The 17,379-nt window shown below is 52.4% G+C and overlaps 1 protein-coding gene across 3 annotated transcripts in view; it reads left to right on the top strand.

Annotated features, from left to right (window-relative positions):
• Positions 1-2,010: 2,010 nt before the first annotated feature.
• The window catches only part of SIN3A (SIN3 transcription regulator family member A), a 74,939-nt gene continuing 59,570 nt past the window's right edge, over positions 2,011-17,379 (top strand). The window contains exons 1-2 of one of the 3 annotated variants that reach the window (XM_077881972.1): positions 5,933-6,117; positions 11,611-11,789. The gene's annotated coding sequence lies outside the window, so the exon portion shown is untranslated. Of the gene's footprint in view, positions 2,032-5,932; positions 6,118-11,610; positions 11,790-17,379 lie in introns of those variants that run through there. The other 2 variants (XM_077881974.1, XM_077881973.1) reach the window with 2 other exon arrangements.

The raw sequence follows: 17,379 nt of genomic DNA, 5'->3' as shown, positions 1-17,379 counted from the left end.
TCCATGGCCTTGCTAGGTGCTGGGCCTCCCGCTGAATACACTAGTCCTCATCTCCTGGCCTTGCCCCGTCCACAGCCTCCTCCTTCAGTGATCCATCAACCAAGCTACCTCCCAAATTTGAGTCCCCACTTCAAGTGGGATGACCCACTGCCCTTCCCAAATCAGTGTTTCTTACCACCTGTCCTCTCTCCTTAGTGGCAAGCTTCCCTCCCCATCAGAAAACCCCCTTCCCTATGGACCCTGAGTGAGGGAAGGGTCCTTAGAGCCTTTCTACTAACAATTTCCACCCCCATTTCACAGGAGGGAAGCAGGCCCAGGGTAAGAAGTACTTGCCTAGAGATATATCACCAATCACTGGCCAGGCTCAGTCTAGAGCCCAGATTACCCAACCACTAGCCGCAAACCCTACTACCTCTTCACATACCGGGCCTCGGACTCCTCCTTTCCCTCCATCATGCAAGCTGCATTAATCACCCAGGCCCCTTGAGTCTTTCTCAAACACAAAAATTCTTTTTGCTTCCCATTGCCACTGCTCTGGTCAAGTCCTCATTACATCCCACCAGAATTGTTGGGACAGCCTAACTAGCATCGGGCCCCCACCCTGCCCACAGGCCCTTCATTTTCTGTACACCCCGCATCGGCCACATGAACTTCCTTTCCTGGATGCCTCAATCAACAGGTCCTTCTTGCTCACGTGTGCGCTGGCCCCAGGCTCAGCTCTGTTAAGCACAGAGATGTAGGGTGGCCCCTTTCAACTTCTGGTTGAAAGTTAGGACAAACACGGCAAATTATTCAGGGAAGGATCTGGGTTAGAGTATTTGACTTGAAGTTAGGCAAGGCTTTCTGGGTTGGATGGCCGCGAGAGAGAAAATAAATTTTCCCTTGGCTCCACCACGTACCCCTCCCACCAGAAGACAGATCTCTCTTGTCTCCAAACCGAATATTACAACAGCCTTTGTGCCTCCCCTTGCCGCCTACAGGCACCCCTCACTCAACCAGTCCCAGAACCAATCCGGCTACTGGGATGTTGAGCATCTTACCCCGCAGCTTTGAGCCTGCGGTCCTGCAAACAGGCTGCCTGCACATGATGCCGTCTAAGAACTTTAACCAGGTTTTAAAGTCTTCTGCTGTTTGGTTCCATCTTTCCAGCCCTGATTTCCTTTCCTTTTTTAAAGATCTTATTTATTCATGAGACACACACGAGAGAGAGAGAGAGAGAGAGAGAGAGAGAGAGAGAGAGAGAGGCAGAGCCACAGGCAGAGGGAGAAGCGGGCTCGGTGCAGGGGGCCCGATGCGGGACCGCGGGGTCACGCCCTGGGCCCAAGGCAGACGCTCAGTCCCTGAGCCCGGGGCGCCCCCCATCCCACCCTGCAGTTCATCGCTGCAGCCGCCCTCGAAGCTCCTAAACGCTGTCCTCCATTTACCCCTCCGGGCCCTCCCCAGAAGGGACTTGCCCCTTCCTTTCTGCCTGATGAAAGCCTTAGGACCCTGCGGGGCTGCCGCGTCCCCCACGGAGACTTTCCCAGTTCGCCCCCTGCCCTGGGCTCCCAGGTCTATTTTTCTGCGCGTTGTGGCCTCGCCTGGCGCGGCCGTGGGCGCGGCACACCTGGGGCAGGTGCGGGGCCCTCGAAGGGCTCCCGGGGCCGCCGCGGCTCTCAGGGCAGGTGCCTCCCCGCGCCCTGGCCGAGGGCGGGGGGCGGGGGTCCCCGCCAGCTCCGAGGGCCCCGCAGCGCGGAGGAAGGGGGCCCCGCGCCCCAGGTCGCCGTCCGGCCGCGGGCCTCCGGGAGCCCCAGGGGGCGGCCCCGCGGGAAGGGGCCTCGGCCGGGGCCGCGCTGCCCGCTCGCCGCCACTTTAATTTATTTATTTGAGGTTGTCGGGAGCGAGGCAGCGAGGCAGCGAGGCAGCGTTCAATGAAGGGAAGGGGCGGGGCGCGGCGGCGGGCGGGCCCGGGGCTCTGACGCGGGCGCCGCGCAGCCAATGGCCCGCGGGGGGCGGTCCCCCCCATTCAGGACTCCTCGCCTGGCTCGGAAGGTATGTTAAACAGCTGCTTTTAATTTGGTCTCCCCAATGTCGGGCGTTTGGGGGGCTGGCCGGCCGGCCCGCCGCGGTGCGGGGCTGGGGGGCGCCGGGCTCCGGGCAGGCCGGGGAGGAGCGCTCGGCGCCGCCCGCCCGAGCCCGTGTGCCCCCGAGCCGGCCGGATCCGCGGGCCGGGGGGCGGCCGGGGCGCGCCGGGCAGTCGGCCTCGGTAGGTGTCGGCGGCGGCCCGGCCGGGGAGACCCCCGCCCCCGCCCCTGCGGCGCCCGTGGAGCGACTACTGTGAAGGGGGGACGGGGGCGGGGGCGGGGGGCGGGGGGCGCGCCGCCGGGGGCCGAGCCGGGCGGGCCGGGCCCACCGCGGGCGCCGGAGTTGCGGCGAGCGGAGTTGGCGAGCGAGCGGGAGCCCGCGGCTGTCCCCGCGCCGCGCAGTGCCGGCAGCCGCCCCGGGGCTCGGCTCCGGCCGCGAACTTGGAGGGGGCGGCGGGCGCGCTCCGGGGCCGCGGTTGTTATGGACTCTGGGGGCGGGGGCAGCGCCGGCCCGCGGGAGGGGCGCCGGGGGCGGGGGCGGCACCGGAAAGAGCCCCGCGCGCCGGCCCGGGCGCCCCGGAGCCCGCCAGGCCGCGAGCCCGCGCGGACCTCGGCCCGGGGGTGTGGGAGCCCCGCGGGCTCCCGGGGCGGCCCCGGCGGATGCCTCCTTCCCCGCCCACCCGAGGCCGCGGCGGCGGCAGCGGCGGCGGCGGCGGCCCCTGCCCCTTCCCCTCCCCCGGCTGCGCTGCTCGCCCGCCGACGGGGCGGGGGCGGGGGCGGGGGCGGGGGCTCGGCGTGCGAGCGCGCCCGCGAGGGGGTGGCCCGACTGGGGCGGTGAAGGTCGGGAACTGGGAAAACACTCTGCACGCTCGGAATCGGGAAAAGGAAATGCATCAGCGGGCGGGGAGGGGCGCGGGGGGCGCGCCTGACAGCCGGGATGGCGGCCGCGGGCTGGAGGGCGGGGCGCCGGCGCGGGGCGGGGGCCGCGGGCCGAGGAGGCGCCGGGCCCGGGCCCGCGGAGCGCCGCGCCGGCCCCGCCGCCACTCCCGGGCCTACCCTGTTTACTATGTACTCCAGCCGCCGCTTGTGCAACCCGCCCGGAGGGGAGCCGGGGGGCGGGGCCTGCCCGCGCTCCCGCCCACCGCGGGCTCCCCCGGAGGGCCCGCCTCCTCTTGTCTTCCATTGGCTGCGCGAGGCTCCCCTCTCCCCTCCTCGGCCCGCCACTGGGCGACGTGCTCGCGAGCTCCGCCTATCGGAGGCCGGGCTGGAGTTTAAGTTGCTAGGATTTTTGTTTTTTTTTTTTCCGTGAAGGGCGGAGGGAGGAGTCCTGCGGCTGACGTGCGGCGCAAGGTCCCGCCCCCGCCCCTGATTGGCGCGGCGGGAGGCCCCGCCCCCCGGCCGGGCGAGCGCGGAGGGGAAGTCCACCCCTGCTCCCCGCCCCCTCCTCCAGCCTGTGTGCGCGCTCCGCACATGTGGGAGTCCCGCCTCGCTCCTTCGAACTGTCCTCCCGCCCGGAAGTCCTGGGTCTGGAGTGCTCGGCAGGGGCGGGGCGGGAAGGGGGCGAGGAGAGCCGGGGAGGCACACAATGATGCCTCTAAGGCCGGAGACGGGGTAGCTTTGCGGTGCAGGGAGGGGTTGCAGGCGGCAGTGGGTTCAGGGGTCCCGGCTTGAGGGGCTCTGCGGGGGTCGGGAGGACACGGTGGGATCTGGCCTCCCGGGCCAAGTACTTAATTTCCGACGCTGCGGCCTGGCCGTCCCCGCGCCCCTTGGCTTCCCGGAGGTCGCCCTAGACTTAAGCTTGAGAACACCGCGGACGCGGGCAGCCTGTCGCTGGGTGGCTTCATCTGAAACCCTGGGCGACCTAAGAATAGCCTGGGTGCCTTAGGCGTGGTCCAGGGCGGCTCACCCCCGGCTCCCAGAAGTCGGGGGCGGCCCATCCTGCTCGGATTCCAAGTGGCCCTTCAAGGCCAGGGGCATCGTCGCGCGGCACCCAGTCCAGAGAGCAGGGAAGGACGAGCGCCGCTTCGTCCTGAGCTCGAGCAGGCTGACTCAAGGGTCCGCTTTCGCCGGCGTGACTTATGTTCAGAGCTCCGTCCTGGGGCAGGGCTTGGCTCTCCTCCGTTCGCTACTCATGGAGCCCACGGTCCACTGCCTTGCTCTTGCGGCTTGAAGCCATCCTTGCAGTCAGGCCCACCTGTTGCCAGCGCTGGTTGCCGTGCCGTCTCCGCGGGACTGCAGAGGGACGACGAGGTAGCAGGTCCCCCGGGGCCTGCCACTTGGGGACTGGTAGGTTGGCTTGGGGGAGTCGCCTTTTTTGCTGGAGAGCGGGAAAACTCTGGTCCCGCCCCCTCCTTTCCTGGCGCTCCTTGAGCGCCCCCCAAAGCAGGGCCAGCGTCCTTTCTCCGCCCCATTTGGGGACTTTAATAAAAGCAACCTCGGCACTGCAAGCACTTTGTCTCTGTGTGTTTGAAGCACTATAACCTACACAGAGAAGGCCTAGGGACTGCCACGAACACTTGTTGGCCGAAGGACTAGCTGAACAGCCATTCTTACCTTTCGTCACCAACTGCAGGATTTTTATCCTTTGTACGAAGTGTGGGGTGAAGGTTTATTTATGCCGAGGCCTGTCTGCTCTCCTCTTTCCGTTGGAGCGAGCCTCCAGGTCTACCCCCGGAGGTCGCAGACGCCTCACACCTCACGCTCCGCCTTCCGGAGGCTTGCCAGGGCGGTGGCTGTTAGGGCCCTGCCTCCATTTCGGTTATCTCCGCCCTTTTAGAAAGACTGCATACTCAAGTTTAGGGCTTGTCGGCGTTGGAAGTGTGCAGCCACTCCTAGCTCGGGGTGGCAACCCCTGGGGCTCTTTTTCGACTGTGGTTCCCCAGCTCTTAATTCCGTACGCTTTGGAAGCAGCCGTACGGATCCGGTTGCTCTGGATATTTGTGTTTACAAGGCGGCAGCGTGCGGAAATGTAAATTGTAGAGAGAACTGGATAGGATGAGGTCTGGTTTTTTTTTTTTTTTTTTTAATTTTTAAATTTTTTTGTAAGGAGTCCTTCACGGTTGGTAGTGCTGCTGCCGCCTCTCCCTTTCAAGTCTCAGGGCTCCGGCTCCCAGCTGCTGAGCTCCGCGCCCCCTCCTGTTTCGGGCCCTGGAACTCTCTGCACTTCAGTCTCTAGTGTAAACATTCCACAAAAGGACTGCTAAGGTTCAGCCTCCCCGCGCGGGGCGGGGTCGGCTCCTTCCTCGACGGGCGTCCTGGCCAATGGGGGCCGCTACCGGCGCCGCGCTGTCCAATCGGGTGGCCGGGGGGCGGGGCCTGCGTCGCTTACGGACATCTTACCCCACATCGGTTACTTGCCTTCCTGGGGCAGCCAGGGAGCCCGGGTAGCCTTCCAATGCGCGGCCCGGCGAGGGCGGGAGCCGACTTGTTGGGCCTGTGGCTGCGGCCGCGCGGGGCGGGATGTGCGGGGCCGGCCAATGGGACGCGCGGAGCTCCCCTGCTTCCTCCAATAGTGCGGAGGCGTGGGGGTGGGCTTCAGCGACCCGGCTCCAATAGGCGGGGTTGAGTTAGGGAAGCTCCCCGCCAATAGGGGCGTGGAGAAGGTGAGCGGCTCCCCCGCCCCTCCCGGCCGAGGGGGAAGGGGCGGGCAGCCGGCAGAAGGGGCGCGGCGATTGGCCCGGGCCTTGACGGACGGGCGGGGCGGCCTGTGGCGGGGCGAGGCTGAGTCTTCCCTCCGCGGGGCGGGCCGGGGGAGTGGGCGGGATTTCCCGGGTAACAGAGAAGCGGCCGCGGCGGTAGAGGCGGCGGAGACGGTTTCTCCATCTTTCCCCCCCTCCCCTTCCCCCCTCGGAGTTTCCCTCCCTCCCTCCCTCCCTCCTTCCCAGTCTGGGCCCCGGGGCCTGTGACCGTTCGGCTGGCGGGGAGGAGGCTGCCAGTCCGCCCCGGCGGGCCTGTGCCCGCGCCGTTCTCGGGGCCTCCCCGGTGAGCCCGAGGCGCACGCCGAGAGGGACGCGCGGCGAGAGCCAGAGCGAGGAGCGGCCGGAGCAGCTTTGCGGTGAGAGCACGCCGGGCCGGGGGCGAGGGCGAGGGCGAGGGCGAGGGCGAGGGCGAGGGCGAGGCGGGCGCTGGCGGCGGGGAGCGCTGAGCGCCGCACTCGAGGGTGTGCGTACGGGGGGGCTGACCTCCGCGGCTTCCCGTAGAGCAGGCGGGCGGGAGGTGTGTGGCCGCGCGCGGGGGGCGGGGGGCGGAGCGGGGCAGCGCTCGGTGCGGGAGGGGGAGGAGAGCGCAGCCCCGGTGCGCGCGGAGGGGGCGGGCTCTCGCGCCGCCGCTCAGGGGCGGGGCCGGCGCGCGCGTGCGATGGTGGGGAAAGGGGCGGGGCCGGCGGCCGGGGCCGCTCGCAGCCGCTGCCCCTCCCCGCCCGCGCCCGGGGGGCGGGGCCTCGCCGGGCGGGCGGGCGGGCGGGGGGTCCCGCGTGCGCCCTCGGGGCGCGGCGGGGAGGGGGCGTGCGGCCGGCGTCCCCCCGCCCTCCCCGGATCCGGTTGGCCGGAGGGGCCGAGCGGAGCGGGGATGCCACTCCCCCTGGCCGCCCTCCCCTCCCCCCGGTTTCCGCCTCCTTGGCGAGCGGGGCTCGGGAAAGCCCGCTGTCCGGGCTGGCGGGGAGCCGCGGCGCCCTGCTCGGCCCCGCCCTGCGCCTCGGCGGGGTGGGAGGGGCCCCCGCCGCCTCGGAGCTGCGGAGGTGTCGGACTTACTCCGGCGGCCTGGCCGCGCCTGTCGCCGGGCCCGGGGCTGTTGTCTCGGCTCGGCTCCTCGCGGCGCGGCCCCCGCCCCCGGGTGCTGGGCGCTGGGGCGCGGTGCCCGGGGCCCCCCGCTGGCGGCTGCAGCCCGGCGGCTGCCCGCGCGGCGACCACGCTTCCGCAGTGGGGACGGTGGGGGAGGGGCGGAGAGTCACCGGGGGCGGCAGTGTGGCCGGGGACAACCTTTCTTGGAGTTCCCTCGACGTTCGTTACTGTGGCTGCACGGGGCGGGGTTTCCCCGGAGCCAATGGGGTGGTGGGTACTTAGACTTGGCCGCGGCTAGGTGCCCTAGGACTTCAAACCCAGTTTGGCCAGGGGAGGGGATAAAAAAAAAAAAAAAAGTCTCTAACTAGGCTGAGATTTTAGAAAAGGGAACGGTTGCATTTACATTTTAACGATTTAAAAGACGATGGGTTTATAAAAGAGGGGGGTTCTCATAAAAAAAAATAAAAAAAGAAGCGAAAAGACCTCGGACTGGATGCAGTACTCTTGATTTCGTCAGCTTTTGCATTTCTGAATGTACAGGTGGTTCAGTGTATGCTTAATTTCCCCCCGAAGAAGTAAGTTGCAATTTACGGGACTATAGGTGTTCTTGAGAAATCTTCTTTTCTGGTTTTATGTAATTCTGTTAGAACATCTAGACCATTTCTATTTATATTCTATAAAACATGATGTCCTTGGCCCTGTTTTGTTACGGACAGGGTGAGGTCCGGGACTGATGTAGTTTTGTGTATGTGACTTTCCTAGCATTGCCCTCCAACCTGTATTGGAGAGTTGCCTTAGGACATTTCATGAAATACTTTTTTTTTTTTTTTTTTAAGATTTTTATTTATTCATGAGAGGCATACAGAGAGAGAGAGACAGGCAGAGACACAGGCAGAGGGAGAAGCAGGCTCCATGCAGGGAGCCTGATGCAGGATTCGATCCTGGGTCTCCAGGATCAGGCCCTGGGCTGAAGGCAGCGCCAAACCGCTGAGCCATCCCGGCTGCCCTAATGAACTATTTTAGATGAGATTTTTGCTTTGACTTTATACATTCTCTTAAGAGAAATTACATGTTTTTGATACTTTTCATGAGAAAATAAACACAGAAGGAATATATTTATAGACTGATATCTGAGCAAGTTCTCTGACATTAAATTGTAGATTTGTGCTTTGCTCAGCTGGGACTGAGAACTTGCTGCCCTGCTCTATACTCATGTGCGCAGTGTAAGTCTCATCTCAGTTAAGGAAGTAGGAGTGGCAGAGGTAGCTTATTCATTTGAGTAATGGTGACTGTATTGGAATTAGCATGGAGACAGGAAGCCTGGGTGTTTTTTTCTGATGCTGTCAAGTGACAAAGTGAAGATATGGAGAGTCTACAACTGAGGAAGGTTTGGTCAACACATAGTTGTTCCCACCATTCGCAATGCTGTCTGCTGGGAAACATGGAAGACCTAATTCATGCCCTTAAAGAATATGTTATCTCTTGGTGCACCAGGGTCAGAAGTCTCACATATGCTTGAAGGATTCAAGTAAGAACTGGGTTACACTGTATTAGGAAAGTTTTTGTGAATGCTTTTTACCTAAGTATTAGTATGATATATATTATAGTTTTGTCAGAGTTGAAGACTTTGGGTAGTGTAGCATTTTGTAATTAAGAAGGTTTTACCGCAAGAGTAAGATTTTTTTTATTTCTTAAGGAAAAAGGTATGTATATGGTAATTTGATAAGATTCTTGGCGAAGGGTAGTTCTGTTTACCTTTTAAGTACAAACAAGATAACTGGAGATCTTTGCAAGGCATATGTTAATGGTTGCAAATTTTAGTCCGGGATTACAAGATTATGTCCATGGCATTCAGTAATCTAGTAAAGTGCTTTAAAAGGCTGAGGCCTGGGTGGCTCAGTGATTGAGCCACTCCCTTCAGCCCAGGGCGTGATCCTGGAGACCCAAGATCGAGTCTCACGTCGTCGGGCTCCCTGCATGGAGCCTGCTTCTCCCTCTGCCTGTGTCTCTCTCTGCCTCTCTCTCTCTGTGTCTCTCACGAATAAATTAAAAAAAAAAAAAGGCTTTCTCTTGTGAGTAATACTACTACTAAATTAGTATTAATACTACTAGTTTACTTTCTGTAGATTCTCCTAAAAATGATAGTTAACATGATTTTATTGTTTTAAAAATTTATTTATTTGAAAGAGCGCGTGCACGTTAGGCGGCGTGAGGTAGAGAAAGAAAGAATCCTCAAGCTGAGTTCCCTACTGAGCGTCAAAACCAGTGCACGGTTGGGGTGAGGGGCTCCATCCCAGGACCCTGAGAGCGGGACCTGAGCCGTCATCAGGCGCCAGCCACTTAACTGACTGAGCCACCCAGGTGCCTCAGTAACATTCTTTTTAAAACTATGCCCTTGTCTACTTGAATAATAAGAACTGTCATTTTCTTCGTAAAGATGTATTTATATATCCTAGAGAGAGGGAGGGCACACTAGCTGGAGGGGCAGAGGGAGAGGGAGAGAGAATCTCAAGCAGACTCCCTGCCAGGTCAGGTCAAGATCACTGACCTGAGCTGAATCTGAGAGTGGGAGGCTTCGCCGACTGCCCCACCTAGGCATCCAATAAGAACTTTATTGAGCCCTTATGCTCCAGGCACTGAGTTGGGCACTGTACATTAATCCACTTAATATTCATGAAAACCCTGTCTAATGGATACTGTAAAGTCTGTGTTTTAAAGATGAGACAGTGACACAGAGAGGTTAGAGACCTGTGGTCAAGTGGCCATGCCAGATCTGAACCCTAGCATCCACTTCCAGAGTCCCTGCTCTTAACACTACTCGTTTGTGTCCAGTCTGAGGGTAGTAAACAGTGAAGGAACAGTGTCTGTTAAAAATAATTGTGTTTACAAATATATATGTATATATATCTATGACAAAATTTACTGTTTTAACCATTTTTAAGGGTAAAAATTCAGTGGCATTAAGTACACTCACTTTGTTGAACAACCATTATGCCTGTCCATCTCCAGAACTTTTCATCTTCCCAGATTGAAACTCTGTACCTATTAAACAACAGCCCCTTTATTTATTTTTAAAGATGTATTTATTTATTTTAGAGTGTGAGTGCATGCATGAGGTGGGGGGGGGGGCAGAGGGAGAGAGAGAAGCATACTCCCCACTGAGTGCTGCAGAGCCCTTCATGGAGCTGGATCTCAGGACCCTGAGATCATGACCTGAGCCTAAATCAAGTGTCAGTTGTTTAACCAAATGAGCCACCCAGGCACCCCAACAACAGCCCCTTTAAATCTCTACCCAGCCCCTAGCAACAACCATTCTACTTTATCTCTGTGTGAGTTTGACTACTTTGGGTATCTTACATAAGTGGAATCATACAGTATTTGTCCTTTTGTGTCTGGTGTATTTTGCTTAGAATAACGTCTTTAGGGTTCATCTGTGTTGTAGCATGTGTCAGAATTACTTTCCTTTTGGGATCCCTGGGTGGCGCAGCGGTTTGGCGCCTGCCTTTGGCCCAGGGCGCGATCCTGGAGACCTGGGATCGAATCCCACATCGGGCTCCCGGTGCATGGAGCCTACTTCTCCCTCTGCCTGTGTCTCTGCCTCTCTCTCTCTCTCTCTGTGACTATCATGAATAAATAAATAAAATCTTTAAAAAAAAAAAAAAAAGAATTACTTTCCTTTTTAATGGTGAATAATATTCCATTATATGTATATATATCACCTTTTTTTTTTTTTTAAGATTTATTCATGAGAAACAGAGAGGGGCAGAGACATAGGCAGAGGGAGAAACAGGCTCCCCACAGAAAGTTTGATGCAGGACTCGATCCCAGGATCCTGGGATCACAACCTGAGCCAAAGGCAGATAGATGTTCAATCACTGAGCCACCCAGGCGTCCCTATATATCACCTTTTCTTGATTCATGTATCGGTGGACATTTGGGTTGTTTCCACCTCTCAGCTATTGTGAATAATGCCGCGAAGAACATGAGTATATAAATACTGCTTCAAGTACCTGCTTTGAATTTTTTTGGGTATATACCCAGAGGAATTGCTGGGTCAAATGGTAATTCTGTGTTTAAGTTTTTTTTTTAATTTTTTTTTTTTTTTTTTTTTATGATAGTCACACAGAGAGAGAGAGAGAGGCAGAGACACAGGCAGAGGGAGAAGCAGGCTCCATGCACCGGGAGCCCGATGTGGGATTCGATCCCGGGTCTCCAGGATCGCGCCCTGGGCCAAAGGCAGGCGCCAAACCGCTGCGCCATCCAGGGATCCCTGTGTTTAAGTTTTTGAGGACCCACCAGTGTGCTTTTGAAAGCATCTTTGAGGGAAAAGATTGGGACTCGGATTCTAAAGGGGAATTGAGTCAACACCCATTTCTTGACCACTTTCTTGAATAGCTCTGGGCTGACACAGGAAGAATCTTTGTCTTGGAAAAGTTTACATTCTTTGAAGGAAAGGCAAATATACACATGATGATTTTTCTACACGTCAGTATAAGTTGAGTGTCATGAGAGTCACCTACAAAGAGCTGAAAGGAATTCAAAGGAGGGAGAGCCTACCTTTGGGGTGGAGGTAGAGAGAACACTGAATGAACAAGAGGAGGGTGAAGCCTGAAACCATAGATCCAGTTGAAGCAAGTTATTAATTGAATAACCTTAGACATCTCAAAGTACCCCAAGAGAGTGCTTTGGGGTGTTAAGAGTGGCATTATGTTGAAATTCGCACATGAATTGTAGTCTCTTACAGAGTTTGTGAATCCTGTTCTCTTCAGTTTGCAGACCTGATTGCTTCTACTGCTTTGGAAGGTGTTTAAGAATCATAGTGAAGAAATTATGGATTTGGCACATATGTTACTGCTACCCTGTCAAGCTCAAGATACATTCATATGGCCAACTATTGTTTCCTAATACTTCCTTTCCTTCACATGTCTTCCTATTTCTACTTCAATAAGTGAGTAGTAGAAGTAATGTCTTGGAATTTTTATCTTTTTGTGGTTACAGCTTAAGTAAATAATTCTGGATATTTGTTTTTTTGTTGCGGTTACGTTTATCCAGTAACATACCCAGCAAGGTAGTCTGTCATTCTGCCTTTATTGCATTATATTCTTTACAAATATTTCAAAGATTTTCGTTTTGTGCCACCTTTTTTTTTTTTTTAAGTAGGTTCCCTCCAGCGTGGGGCCTGAACTCACGAACTGGAGATCAAGACCTGAGCTGGGATCAAGAGTCGGGCATTTAACTGACTGAACCACCCAGGTGCCCCCTGCCACTTTTTTTTTTTTTAAGATTATTATTTATTTGAGAGAGAAAGTGCAGGGGGGTAGGAGCAGAGGGAGAGGGCTGAGCAGACCCTGTGCTTAGCGCAGTGTATTGTGGGGATCAATCCCATGACCCTGAGATCATGACCTGAGCTGAAATCGAATCGGAATGTGCAACCGACTGAGCCACCTAGGCGGCCCTAAATATAAATTCTCATTGTCTTTAGACAGTTACCTGTCTTAATTGTCTTTTAACAACACATTAAAGACAAAAAAAAAAAAATTAAAGACACTGAAAAACCTTGGCTTTCTTTATTTATGTAACTTTGTTTTGGGGTCTCTTTATTCAAAAGACCTACCTAGTGAGATTTGTTGTCATGTATAACCAAACATATAGAGGTTTTTGTCCCTGTACATTTGTGGGGCTACTGGTTTTCCTCACGGAGGGCTACGCCAATGACTTAGTCTATCTAGACCAGAACTTAACTTCCGTGATAGGCTCAGGGTGTAGGATACTATTGGCACATAATAGGTGATATAAAGTATACAAACTGAACTGAAATTGCATCTTAAAGTTTAACCAGAGGCTACTACGTCTGTTTAGTGGCAGTTGGCTTCACAGTTTGGCATTTACTAACAGCAGTTTGGAAGGCAAATCTCTCTTCTTTGCTCCTCCATTCTTTTGCTTTTGTACCACACACCACCTTTCCATCTTTTTTTTTTTTTTTTTAAGATTTTATTTATTTATTCATGAGAGACACAGAGGCAGAGACACAGGCAGAGGGAGAAACAGGGTCCCTGCAGGGAGCCCGACCTGCGACTTGATCCTGGGTCTCCAGGATCACGCCCTGGGCTGAAGGCGGCGCAAAACCGCTGAGCCACCCGGGCTGCCCACCACCTTTCCATCTTGTGTGTGTTTGTGTTATTTGTACTTAGAGCATCATGGATGCAGACACTTCCTCAGCCCTGCTGATATGATATCCTTGCTGATTTGTGGGCTGTTTATATTAAAGGACATACAGGTCTATAGTCCCTAGTCTGCAGGTCTGAAGCACAAGAATTTTTGTTTGTTTTTTGGTAAGTTTGTTTCCACAACTAATTAAGGGCCACCAGGGGCTCCTGGGTGGCTCTGTCGTGAAGCATCTGCCTTCCGCTCAGGTCATGATCCCAGGATCCTGGGATAGAGTCCCACATTGAGCTCTCTGCTCTGCAGGGAACCTGCTTCTCTCTCTCCCTCTGCTGCTCTCTCTGCTTGTGCTCACTCTCTGTTTCTGTCAAATAAATAAATAAAATCTTTTTTTAAAAAACTAAGAAAAAAAATAATTAAGGGCCATCAGCCTGGTTGAGGCTGGCTCACTTGGTGCAGAAATGTGAATGTGCTTAATTAAGGATAGTTACCTTGTGTACTATATCACCTTTCTAAAATCCAAACAATGCTGATAACTCCCAAATTTCTCTAGCTGGAGACCTCTCCCCTGTACTGTAGACAAATAACCAGTGGCCCACTTCATATTTCCTCTTGGATATTTAATAGGTGTTTGACTTCTGTTTTTCCGTCTTTTTTCATATTTGATTTTCAGCAAATCCTATTTGCTCTATATTCAAAATATTACGCAGATTTTGGCCACTTAATACCACTACCACCACCTTCCTCCCAGCTATACCAGTGAATTCAACGACATCTCTAGCTTGGATTATTTCAGTTACCTTAACTGTTCCTCTGCTTTGTTACTGCCATTCTTTAAATCTTTTTTTTTAATTTTTTTTTTTTTTTTTTTTTTTGTTACTGCCATTCTTTAGTCTGTTCTCAGCACAGCAGTTCAAGTGAGTCTCTTAAAGCTTAACTCAGATCATGTTGCTTTTCTGCTTAAAACCCACCAATGGCTTCCCATTTCAGTCTGATTATCAAGCTTGGGTCCTTATGACATCTGACAACAAACATGTGCTCCTTTGCCTACTACCCTCAGCCTTGTTACCACTCTGACTTCATTTTCTACCAGTCTGTCTTTCCTCCATTCTGCTCCAGCTAGACAGCCTTTTTGCTATTCTTGCAAGATATTAAGCACATATATGCATCAGGGTCTTTGCATTTTCTGTTCCCTCTGCCTATAATGCTTCCCCTAACATGGTTAGCTTTTTATTTCCTTTACCCAAAAGTTACCTTATCAGTGAGGTATTCTTTGGATATTCATATCTAAAACTTCAGAAACCCTTCTCTTCTTTTTCTTCTTAGCGCTGTCACTGTATAATGTTCTGAATACCTTGTGTACTATCTTTTTTTCCCACTAAAAGGTAAACATCATGAAGGTGGAGATTTTTGTTTGGTTTACTGCTATATCCCTACCTCCTAGAACAATGCCTCGTGAATATTAGAGGGCGCATGCATGAATGAGTGAATGATTTGATTTCTACCATAGACAAGACCGTTGGCTACGCAGTGGAGGATACAAAGCTGGTTAAAGGTGTACCCAGACCTGTTGGGGGCAGACATATAGCCAATAGAATAAAGGCAGGATGAAGTTAAGTGACTCATCTGCCCACCCGCCCCCCTTTTTTTTTTGCCTACCCCCTTTAACTGTCTTAAGTCCTTTTTTTTTTTTTTTTTTTTTTTTGTAGAGAGCAAGACAGTTGGGGGGAGGGGGGAGGGCAGAGGGAGAGGGCCAGAGACAGAATCTTTTTTTTTTTTTTTAAAGATTTTATTTATTTATTCATGAGAGACAGAGAGAGAGAGGAGCAGAGACACAGGCAGAGGGAGAAGCAGGCTCCATGCAAGGAGCCCGATGTGGGACTCGATCCCAGGTCTCCAGGATCACACCCCGAGCTGCAGGCGGCGCTAAACCGCTGCGCCACCGGGGCTGCCCCAGAGACAGAATCTTAAGCAGGTTCCACATTCAGCACATAGCCTGAAGGGGGCTCCATCTTATGACCCTGAGGTCATGATCTGAGCCAAAATTGAGAGTTGAATGCTTAACTGACTGAGCTGCCCAGGTGCCCCTGAAGTTCTGTTCTTTACAATGCTTTCTTTATAGCTGTAGCTAGCTTATCTTCTATTATTTATGCTCAGGCTGTTGTTTTATACCGTTTTCAGTTAATTTATAGAAACCTTGTCACATAAACTAAATGTCTATATCTTTTATCAGGGTTACAGGATGATTTTCTTCTTTCATATTCCTATATTATTAATACTTAAATTTTTTTAACTTTCCATTTTGAAATAATCTTAGGCTTCAAAAGAAGTTACAAAAATAATACAAAGAATTGCCATATAACCTTCACCCGGATTTCCCAAATGTGTCTTACAAAACTGTAAGATAGTGATCTAGGTCTAAAAGTTAACATTGATACAATTTTTAATACCTTTTGAGTTGAACTAAAGTTTGCTATTCATTTTCTGCTTACAGAGTCAGTATCATTAGGACCCACTCTTAGTTTTGAATTTCTTTTTGAGCTGTACTAACTACTTGTAAAGAGTTAATTCATGACTTTTATTTATTGTAGGTCTTTAAAAGAACAATGAGACGGGCACCTGCCTGGGTGGCTCAGTCAGTTAAGCATCTGACTCTTGATTTCAGCTCAGGTCATGATCTCAGGGTTATGATATGAAGCCCCCTCTCCAGGCTCCACACTGAGCATGGAGCCTGCTTAAGATTCTCTCTCTTGTCCTCCTCCTCTACACACGCCCCCCCAACTCTCTGGTGCTGCTGTTCTCTCTCTTAAAAAAAAAAAAAAAAGAAGAAGAAGAAACAGAGATTATTTACTTACTTTTTAATGGTATAAACTCATTTAGCGGGCAGCTTGGGTGGCTCAGCGGTTTAGCGCCACCTTCTGCCCAGGGCCTGATCCTGGAGATCCGGGATCGAGTCCCACATCAAGCTCCCTGCATGGAGCCTGCTTCTCCCTCTGCCTGTGTCTCTGTTTCTCTCTGTCTCTCTGTCTCTCATGAATAAATAAATAAAATATTAAAAAAACAAACAAACTCATTTAGCTATTAGGGTTATACATGTAAACTATATTATGGGATCTTAATATTCGTAGTTTTCTTGTAGCTTGAAACATTCTGGTATTTCATCATCCTAGGAATTATTTCATTACTGCTCATCAGTTATTCCCTATTATGTTAAAAAAGACTAAAATAGTAAAAATAGGGAAGAATGATGGCATTGCCCAGAAGGAGAATTCAATGGTAAAATAAATCATCACTATTACACTTCAGTTTTCTTACTGCTTTGCCTGAAGCATTATAGCATCTTTCAAGAAAGTGTACAAGAAGTTGGGAGATACCATCTTAAACATTCTGTAAGACATTAGCATCTGGGGAATATGACCATATTTTATACTATTTTTACAACTTTTTTAAGGTTTCAGGAAACATATTTGGTAATCCTTAATTTTTTTGCCTCCTGTAATGGCAAAGAGAAGAAAACTAATGGACCCACTAGAGGAGCTACTAGACAAACTATTAGAGGAGCTAGTAGACAAACAGTTCAGCAGACAGCAGCAGACTAGACTGGGGTGATGATGGTAAAATTGACTATGAGCCAGTTTGCAGACTGTGTAGTATGTATGTATGTATGTATGTATGTATGTATTTATTTATTTATTTATTTATTTATTTATTTATTTATTTATTGCTTTTATTTATTTATTCATGGGAGACCCAAAAGAGAGAGAGAGGCAGAGACATAGGCAGAGGGAGAAGCAGGTTCCATGCAGGGAGCCCCATGCGGGACTCGATCCCAGGACTCCAGGAACACACCCTGGGCTGAAGGCAGGTGCTCAACCACTGAGCCACCGGGGCGTCCTGACTATATAGTCTTTAGATGACGATATGATGAATTTTCTCAGAATGAAGAATTTATGCGTGCACCATCTATTTTTGAGGGACGGGTAAGAAAAAATGATGTCCTTATCCAGGTAACCATTCAGCAAGAAGGACTTCAGAATGAAGTATTTCAACATGAATCAGAACCATTTTAATCTGCTAAAAGGGTGTGCAATTGTATTCTTTAATCTTTCAGGATGTTTATGCACCAAAACTGACTTGTGAGTGGACACTTGCTAAAGGCGGGTGTACAGAGGTGATTGGAAGGAAACAAGATACAGAAATGAAAAAAACAACATTGGATTGGTCATTCTAATTGGCATTTATTAGCCTAAAACTGAGAATGCCTACAGTTATGGAACAAAGACGATGATTGTTCTCTCCAATAAAATTAAGAATTAAGTTTTCAAAGTATTGTGTTTGGTGATGAAAAAAAATTCCAAAGTGATGATAAGCTAGAA

Source organism: Canis aureus, chromosome 32 (assembly GCF_053574225.1).
Source record: "Canis aureus isolate CA01 chromosome 32, VMU_Caureus_v.1.0, whole genome shotgun sequence".
NCBI classification, from domain to species: Eukaryota; Metazoa; Chordata; class Mammalia; order Carnivora; family Canidae; genus Canis; species Canis aureus.
This window is presented reverse-complemented; position numbering and strand designations above follow the sequence as displayed.